This window comes from Apostichopus japonicus, chromosome 16 (assembly GCF_037975245.1).
Source record: "Apostichopus japonicus isolate 1M-3 chromosome 16, ASM3797524v1, whole genome shotgun sequence".
NCBI lineage: Eukaryota > Metazoa > Echinodermata > Holothuroidea > Aspidochirotida > Stichopodidae > Apostichopus > Apostichopus japonicus.
Window position 1 is genome coordinate 39,935,276 of NC_092576.1, and position 10,207 is coordinate 39,945,482.

Consider the following 10,207-nt stretch of genomic DNA (forward strand, 5'->3'; position numbering starts at 1 on the left):
GATGCTCCCTAATTGTACCAGAAAACAGAATCAACAATAATGAATACTCATTACTGTGGGAGACACTGCACACAAGAAACATGATTATTGACAAAATATTCTAGACTGTCTGTTCGACGCATGCCGGGTTTACGGCATAAACAAAAGGGCGCCATACAATAGTAGTGCGATGGAGTCGGCTGTGTTATACAACTTCGGAAGAATAAAACAGACAGTCTAGATCAATACTAGATTCAAAGGTTGAACGTAACTTATGTGAAATATGCGGTAATTTTTTATAGCACAAACTTTATCATGCGAAGCGAGAAGTTCCTGATAACCAAGGGACATAAGGAAATATACAGAATAGGGGAAGTTTTCGGTATGTCAGTTTTGTTAATATTGGGGAATTAACTTATGGCACAAACTGTACATCATCATTACGGCTTAATAACTCAAGTGATAATATAAATCAATACCAGTTTATGATTACTCTTATACATTCTTATTTGTTGTGGCAGAGAGGATTGGAAATAAATATCCTAGGTTGAGTGGCATTATTCGTTCATTTTAATTATATTTTGTAATAATCAAGGTGGTTCCAGATGCCAGCAAGAAGCAGTTTACATACAGCGCCCTCATCGAAAACAATGCAAAAGCAGGCCTACAACACTAAACAAGGAAAACTAAATGTAGAAATTACTACTATTAATTGTAATTTAACCCTGTAAATATTGTGTGCCGTAATACTGTGTTATTAGGTAACCACCATAAACGATTGAAAGGGAACTTATTCTTTCGATTACATTTTGTGACTATCGAAGTTATACATTGATTGCGTAATTGAACTTCGATTATAATAAATATAATTGAAACGAATTGATAATGTTTACTGTTTTACTGTTTGTTTACTGTTTTACTGTTACGTTTACTGGACATAACACGTTGAACTCACGGTTTTACATATACAGCGAACTAACTTACAACCTGTCTCTTATTTCTCATGACGTTCTTTACATCGGTTTTTAAATTTTCTTATTTTGGTAATTATACAATCAATTGTGAAGAAATCTTCAATAATTTTTTCTTCAATAGGATAGAGGGCGCCCAATATATTGATATCAGCAGCAAAGCAACTGTTATACTACACCTATATGGTAGGGAGGTGGAGAGGAAGGAATTTTTAGAGGGCATGCCATACTCGGTAGCCTCTTGGGTGCTGCATATATTACTGAAATACATATACAACTATTAACTTGCCAATTTTCTAGTCTGTTTTTACTGTTCCTTTCACATGCCTGCAAGCTAGACTCCCTTCTGCTTGGGCCTGCATCGTCGGCAGAAAATCCCGAGTCTTATGTGTGACCATTAATGCACAGAGAGTCATGAAAACTTGAAGAAGTTTTCATTCATCCAAAGTGAGAAGCAAAGTCTTGTGCAATATCTTTCTTGTGACTCTTTGAAAGACGATACCTTATTACATGTATTGCTTACTTTGCTCAAATTGAGTCCTGAGAGCCTGGAATGAGCTCATGCCCGGTCTTGAAGGAAAACATGATGTAAAAATCAAATATGTCTGTTGAATGTAGGTCGGTAGGGGAATTACTAGACACAGATTGGGGCAAAACTGACACAATCACCTAGAGGATAAAATAAACTACTGATGATCTAAACATCTGGAGGATTGACGGTGAATTAAACTATTTTAAAAAATCTTGGGTGGAACAAGAAGATTCCAGCGACAGCTGGGTCGAGAAGCACTATAATAGACTTTGGGCTCTTCTAGCCCAAAATCTAAACAGTCATGGTGGCACAAGTTTAATGTGTTGTAATAGCCCAAGCCATCATCTATCATATAGTGAGTAGAACACGTCAGTTAAAAAGTGATATCTATGCGCAATCGGCCTTGGAAAGTGACGAGCTTAGAGTGTAAGTTAATAGGAGCAATAATTGTGGTGTAATACTATCAGATGGTCTAAATCTAGACTAGATCAAAGGCGAAACGTAAATTTTGTGAAATATGCTGAAAATGTTAGCAGCACAAACATTAACATATATATCAAGCAGAAGAAAAGAAAGGTGACAACTCCCATTAAATGCTAAATTTACACTATGAACTAGTGTGCGCTATAAAGTAACCATCATAATCGAATGAAAACGATTTTAATCTTTCGATTCAATTATACTTCGGGACTATCGAATTTATACCATTAATTGCTAAATTTACTTCGATTATCAAAAATTCAAATAAAATGATTAAATAATGTAAAACATTTTAGTGAACATGACGCTCTCCCGTTTAATTTTACAGCGAACTAATTTACAACATGTATCTTATATCGTATGATGTTCTTTAACAAGCCACTACCAACGAAATGTCTGTGAATGTAAAGGCTACTCATTGTAATTACTAATGAACTAATTTACCAGTTACACATATCTATGATAATTCCTATCTACCTAGGGAATGCATTCATGAATATGTGTTGTCAACAGCAATAATCGTCTTCAATCTCTGCAATAACATTGGTGTATCCCCACCCCTAATATTTTAGATTTGCCTCTGAATGTACAATTCGACGTTTACATTGTTAAAGGATTTTAAGTGTAGGACCCTATTCGGTCTGCTAGCTCCATAGAGATTCACGCCCCTGTCTTGATCAGTCAGAGACAATGTTGGTTTTCTTATTTATTAGACCTAACCTACCGTTTAGACATACTTTATAAATACCAAAATAATTGATTCTACATGCCTAAGGAATCTATCATTTAACTTTAAAGTTTACAATTTTTGTCTGTATGATGATCCTCAGATTGGGCCGGCCTCAATGACCCCACAGCAGGACCCCTCCTCAATATTAGAATTAATTCGTATATGGACCTCCCATAGAGATGCAGCTCACTTCTAAATCAGTCGGGGAATTTTTGAGTTTATTATTGTTTGTTAGCCCAATCATGCCTTAAGAGCTAACCAAATGGTCCTAAATATCACCAAGAATTAAACTTTTTTTTTTCTTTTGGTCAAAGAGAGAGCTGGGGTGCTACATAAACATCAGCTCTAATTACCCCCCGGAAATCCCCCTTCTAAGTGTATAGCATCTGTCATACACCTGTGGCTCTTCCAAAGATGTTCCGTTTCTGACCTAAATCAGTCAAGGGAAATTTGAATTCTCCGACCCCTCGGCCCACAAATTTGCAATCCTATATTTAAACAAACAAGGTGTCAAATTATCATAATAGGCGTCGCTTATTGTAAACGTTCCGGCGATTGCTACAATCGAGGGTCTACTAATACACTATTAAGCCCAATGTCACGTAGTTTACAGTTATCTCATGCGATATGCAACTTCTGGCGAACGTACATAACTGAAAAGTGGCAAGTTTTCGTAGTGACGTACCTATGGGGCTTTTTGATCGCTGGTCTGGTGTCGCCACTCTACCTGAGGTATTAACATTGGCATTGGTGTGTTGACATTATAATAAAGGATTTGTCATCTTAGAATTGCATTAGAAGTGCATTTAAAGACCACAATTTGACATTAAATTGTTCAAGCTATCGACCGTACACGTTAGTACACATGATATGTACGTACCCGTAATGACACTGTTTGCTAGTGTAGGCCCATTTAAGTCTGACTGACTCAGAACACTTGTATTAATTATTTATTAATGTGTTGCACCACCTCCTTTTTACAATATCCATTACCTCCAGAGTCTGGGAAGACGACAGTGACTGAGCTTACACTCACTCATATTCTTAAATAACATCTTCTGTCATTTTAGTAGGATCAGAGACACTCACTAGACTCGCATGTGAATAGCCTTGTAAGTGTACTATGCGTACGTAAGTACTTACAGTTCGTACTTCGTGCGTGTAGCTGACTGCGTAACGTGTATCTAAGTGGCGTAACACACACGCTCTGCCTGCTATGCTTACTTAGACATATCGAAGAGTAAAAAAATGCTCGACCCAGTTATTGAACAATATCCTTATTACTTCCTGAAAACATGTGATGGTTAATAATGCTGTTCCCGTTTTTTTTTTCACTGTTCACGTTATGATTGAAGTGTGAGCTTTTACTTTGAATATTTTCTTTCCTATTTTGCTTCGATCGATCGATCTTGATACACAAAATGAGAACTTGGGTTTTAGTTAACAAGTTAACTATAAGGATAGTTAATTCATTCGTAACTTGCTTAGTTTAGTTTAGTGTTAGTAGAAAGAAAAAGAATCACGAGGACGACTTGGGAAAGAACAAAAACCGAAGACAAAAACAATCAGACCCGATTTCAATGCTTAAAATGCTTGTCCAAAGCATTTATAAAACCCATTCACACTACTTGCAAGTACAACTTCCAAGATAAAAATGTTTTGCCGAATATTAATCCTACTTTGTGACTTTTGGAGATTAAGACAGTGACCTATGGTACAACTACTATTAGCAAACATGTAAACAGTAAAGGATACATTTTAACAATCTTGAAACTTGAATGAAGTTACCACGTATCCTCCTAAGCTCCATTTGTGGTGAAATTCATCAGTTGTAACCGCCTATATTAAGGAACAACTTTTAAGGAACTAGTCATCCTAGAAACCCTCCTCTAGACCTTCTCGAATATTTTCTTATAATTAGCAAAATATGGGTTCCAAGCCTGCACAACATACTCCAGGTAAGGCCTAACCAATTGCTTCTAAAGTCTAACAATTATGTCCAACATCTACATCTCATTTAGTGAGCTTGTTACATCTTCCATAAGCCCAAGAATATTAGTGAGGCAACACGTTTTTTGGCAAAGGTCATGTTAAGACTGTCTGAGCAAGAACTGACTACTGAAGTGACTGACCATAGACCTTTCAACAATAGATTCCATGATCTTACAAACAACACTATAGTGAGACTAACATGCCTGTAACAACAGGATTAGACCTATAACCCTTTTTCTCCAGTACTGAGGAACATAACCTCTATTCGTAAATTTACTAATGACAGTGGAACGCATAAATGGTGTGCAATAGTCTTCAACAAATACGGACGGATTGCATCAGGCCCAGGAGCTTTTGAAACATTTACACAAGCAGCTCCTTTTAGACAACCTCATCCGAAAATAAGGACGGATCCAATTTAGGACCATTTAGGACCATTGAATTTAAACTGGGCCAAAGTGATTCATAATTAGTCCTAAACAACTTCCATATTCTACGTTTTCTTATTCATCCAGGGAGTCATATTGCTTTTACGACGACGATCTTCCAGGGAACATGATTTCCATATTGACCTTAACGTTATAAGCTAAACAGATTCAAGACTGAGAAGCACTCATTAATATTGTTTAAATTTGTTTGAGATCATTTTTATGGGAGAATTATTCGGCATCCGTAGCTTAGTGAGTACACGGCCAGTACACGTTAATAGAACGTCGCTCTGTTAGAATTTTACTGATTGGTATATTCCATGCTAAGACCATGATGTTTGGTGCACACAATATTTCAGAAAGTAACATGGAAGCAACTATCTACGTATTTTTTCAAGTTTTCCTTATCCTTAACATGGTCTATTCTGTAATTCCAGCTGGTGTATTTTATTACCAAAAAGCGGTTAATGGATCTGTTTTGTTTAATGTTTGTCACAACGAGATAGACAACAAACTTGGTTGGAAATTTCAAGGCAAATTTCTCACTTTCGATGGTCTACTAGTGCGTAATCCATTGAGCGAGAATTTACACTTGCTTCAAAATAAGTCATTACACATCCAGCCGATCTCGTTGCTAAATATTGGAAAGTACGAATGCACCAAGAACCGGGAGACTTTGCTAACGTATTCCTTAGACGTGGAAGGTTTGTACAAGTTTATGTTGTCACGTATGTCAGTAAGCCACCACATTTATCATTCTAAATTCATTATTTTTGCAGTTGTTTTCGTATTGAGGTAGTAAGGATGATATCCGTTAGGGTTGTTGTTTTAAGTGGCGATTTGTACACTTTTAATGGTGAACACTTTACATAACAGGTTAATTCATTCTCCGATCAAGCAGATATAATATATCGTCGAACGCGAAAAACTTAATTTTAAATCCTCAAGCATTTCTATGACCTAAATATTTTAATATCTACTTGTATTTCCTTTAAATATAATCTTTCTTTGAAAATTGTTTCTTGTAACCATCAGTTCAACCGACTTTATCTATGACTGTAGAGGGGCATTCCTACCGTGATAATGGAGATATGCTTTACATACCTTACAATACAACCATACCTGTATCATGTTACGCTACTGGTAGCAGACCTGCAGTGAATCTTTCTATTTATTTGGATAATGAAGAAATATCACCATCAGATTGCAATACTACAACCAATGCAATTTTGAACGGCACTACTTTTTCCACAAGGATGAGGTTTTCACTGCAAACAGCCGAAGAAACAGGGAATCTTTCGTGTCATAGTAACGGTTTAGGCTACTACTCAGAACAACGGCTGGATGCCACCTACTCAACTTATGGTAAGAACATTATATAATAATGTACCCTTTTTAATAAAACAATTAGCAAATTACCGGTTTCTTTTTTAACTACGGACGTCCTTCGCTAGGTTTGAGCTATAATGTAGCGATAAGCCACATTGTTATAAACTCGGTGCTTGTTGATAGGGAGCGTAAATGAGGGAATTGGATATTTTTTTTCCAACCAAAATGCTAGTAAGGAAGCCTAAATCGGGATTTCGTGCTCTATGTTATTTCACACATATTGAGACCAATACAGTCAGAAAAAATGCACATGTTGTGAAAAGACGACGGAACATTTTATAGTAGTATTATGTTTTAAATTAGGCGTATTTATAATATATTCAATTTTCTTGATGTTACACAAAGACGTTGTTTGCTCATTGATGTTAAGAATCGTATTTCGACCTAAGAATATTTTACATATGAAAACTTACAGGAGTTGCGAAGTAGGGATAACATTGTGAAATTCAAAGGATTACAAATGAGATTTTTCACTTCAAGTGATTCAAGAAATATATGAATTTTGAGAGGTGTTCATGCGTTCAAACTCACTATTTTCCCGTAAAACCTACATTAACATTTTGCCTTTATGTTAGAAAGTACACATTATTGTGTATCGGCGACTCTAAGTGCTTAATGTCATTACGTTTAATTTTAAGTACCCCATTTTGATTTTTCCGTATCATGTTACGAGACAGTTGATTCATCATCGTGTACCAATTCCCCATTGAATGCAAATATTCTACTCGCTAGGGAAAATCTACTGGATGAAAACACGGGGGATATTAATTCCAATATAATATTTGTTATCCTTTTTTATTATTGCTCATACCTTTTAATGTCAAGACACATTGCGTTCAACGCGAACTGCCTAAATTGTTTGTTATGTATGGGAATGAGAAATTGTATCGCTTACCACCCATTTGATGATATTTAGCATAATACATTGTATAAGTCTGCAGTTATAGAAGTGGCTGATGGTTCTAAGCTTGTTTTTATTTGAACAAAAATCATGTAGTCGTTTGGACACATTTGCTTTTCTTTCTACGATGTGATCTTTTTGTGTGGAATATCAATTACGCTTAGAATAGAAGTTCTTTGAGAAAACATGGTCATATAGTTTCATACATATGGGGAATATTCTAGAAATATTATTTTTTTCCTATTAAGCATTGTTACAAAAAAAATGCAGATTGATTTTTTATTGACGAAGTATAAATATTACGTATTTCACAACAACATGCATGAATAAAAAGGTTTAAGATTGTATTATTTTCAAAATAAGCTAGTATGCCTACTCTTAGATAATGTTACAAATCAGAGCTGTCGTCTTTATTGCCAGTTTAATCAGTACTTATTATTCATACACTTGTTTGATAGGTTTATAATTGGTATTATCAGAATGCAAGCACTGCTCATGTATCTAACTTATCATACATATGCTATTAATCTCTTTCTTTCAGTCTGGATAGTAAAATGCGCATGTGCCAGTTTGAAATAGTAATGACTGAACGAAGACTGTTACTGTAAACCTTAAAGTTTTGTATTGAAGTAAACACTGGATCGTGCTATATAGTGCTATAAAGTGGGCCCAGCACTCCTTGATGACAATACCTATATGCATGGTGATACTTTCTTTGGCATGCTTTGCGATTTTCACATACAATATATATCTCTAATAGTACGTGTATGTTATTTTATGCTTACGTACTTGTGTTCGCAGTATACCTTTTTAAACACTTTTTGTCAGTACATAGCGGATTTCATGAACACCTTCTATCTACAAAGATATGTAATCTTTAAGAGAAGAATCAGAAAATCACATTTATGTCGCCTTAGCTAATTTCATCTACAGCACACAGATGTGCCATATGCCTGGAACCCATTGATTTCACACGCTTTACAAATGTAAAAAGAAACAATGTAACCATTGAAACCAGGATATGATCCTGTTTTCTCCATTTCATCACTTACACTTTTCACTAAGAATAAGGAAGTGATTTGGTTATTGTGTTCAACGTATTTTTCCTTTCTGAGTTTTGTAGGGTAAAAGCGAAATGCACAGTTTACATTCACTTTCGCTCAGTGCTTAATATTCTCAAATGGGTTTCTTTTTTTAATGTTATTTTTAACCTTTCAATTTGTTTTCTTTCAAACCTGGTCTTTTATTTCAAAACACTGCAATAATGAAAGCTAAAAAGATGGATTAACAAATTTCCGTGTCATGCTCAGACCTTCCGTTTGGCAATGATACAGTAGTATCTTGCCTTTCGGTAAAATGTTTATCTAACTCGAGGCTCATCTGCTACAAATTTTATGGAATATTTCATCCGCCACTTTACAGTCGTTTCTTCAATCCGATATGAAATAGTGTACTGTTCGTAGTGCAATGTTATTAAGTAATACTCCCCAAAGGATTCACAAAACAAAAAAAGTTAACATAAAGATTGTACTTACCAAACATTAATTTAAATTAATATCTAGCTCATATGTAATTCGAGATAATATTTTACAGTATTTTTTAGCCATGGCTTTTATAACGTTATTAACGTTTTACGGTTATTAAATTGGTCATTTTAAAATGAGTTAGACTCATCATAACCCATGACCGTAGCTCTGTTCATACCGTGACAAATAACGTGACGTCATGATTTCTCATTATTACCAAGAAATGCATCTTTGACAGAATTCACAGGCTAGGTGAACAATAGCCCATCCGTAGAACCCATTAGTTGAGGTGTAATTTCCAGACATGAGGTCAATTCATCAAACTTGTGCTATGTAAAGTAAATAAGTCATGAGTCATTCAGTCAATAGAATAATTAAGCTCTAAGCTGGATGTTGTTTTATGTTATGATATATTGGATGACATCAAATTGAAATGTTATTGTAACGATGACATAAGTTGCAGAATTTTCCATTAACTTCAAGAAACCATGTTTTAGCTCAAAATATATCTGCAGTGACTGACATGTAACAAGAAGAACAAGTTACAATCTCACGATAAAGCAAAATAGTCTCACATATAAGCAGTAAGGAAAGCTCCGAAATAATTTCCTTAACTTAAAACACTTTCAAAATCCTAAAAAAACTCCTGACTACTAAGGTGTAACAAACATAAGTAAATATGCAGTGTCTGGTGAACATGACAATATAAAATGGAGGATGAAAACCGAGAAATGAAGATGCAGCATGCCCTGTACAGTGGAATTTAATGAGCTAGTGACATGTATGTATGGAAATAAGGTTAGTATCTCGAATAAGTATCTTAGAATTAAAGACGTTATATTTACTGTTAAAAAAAAGCGAAAAAAGGAAGATAAGATCCAATAGATATAAAATCAAAAGTTGAACTTAAACAAAGCTACAACACTTGCATGAAATTAAATTACACTATTTTTGTTATTTCGGTGAACTACATTAAAAATGCACTGCATATATTAAGCTATTCAACATCCGGTAAGCATCATCAGTTTGGTCTCACGATCCTATTTTCTCTCAACAATAATCACTATAAATTTGGAACTTTAGCTCGAGAGTTTTAGGTTTGTGTTGTAACATTATTAAATGTTATGAGGTTTCTGTTTTCATTATTCATGAAGTTATTCCAAGTTAGCTTCTTCCATGATGTTATTGCATTGTACCAGTGTACGCTAATAATAATTTTGATTCATTGTTTACTGCTAAATCTAAAATTAGCAACTTTAACGGGAGTACTTCTATTAGC

At 34.9% G+C, this 10,207-nt stretch overlaps 1 long non-coding RNA gene across 1 annotated transcript; it reads left to right on the top strand.

Moving 5' to 3' along the window:
* The first annotated feature begins 5,405 nt into the window (after positions 1 to 5,405).
* LOC139982935 (uncharacterized) lies at positions 5,406 to 10,162 on the top strand. The gene is made up of 3 exons (XR_011798433.1): positions 5,406 to 5,816; positions 6,148 to 6,477; positions 7,944 to 10,162. It is a non-coding gene; the product is annotated as an uncharacterized lncRNA (long non-coding RNA).
* The last annotated feature ends 45 nt before the right edge of the window (positions 10,163 to 10,207 follow it).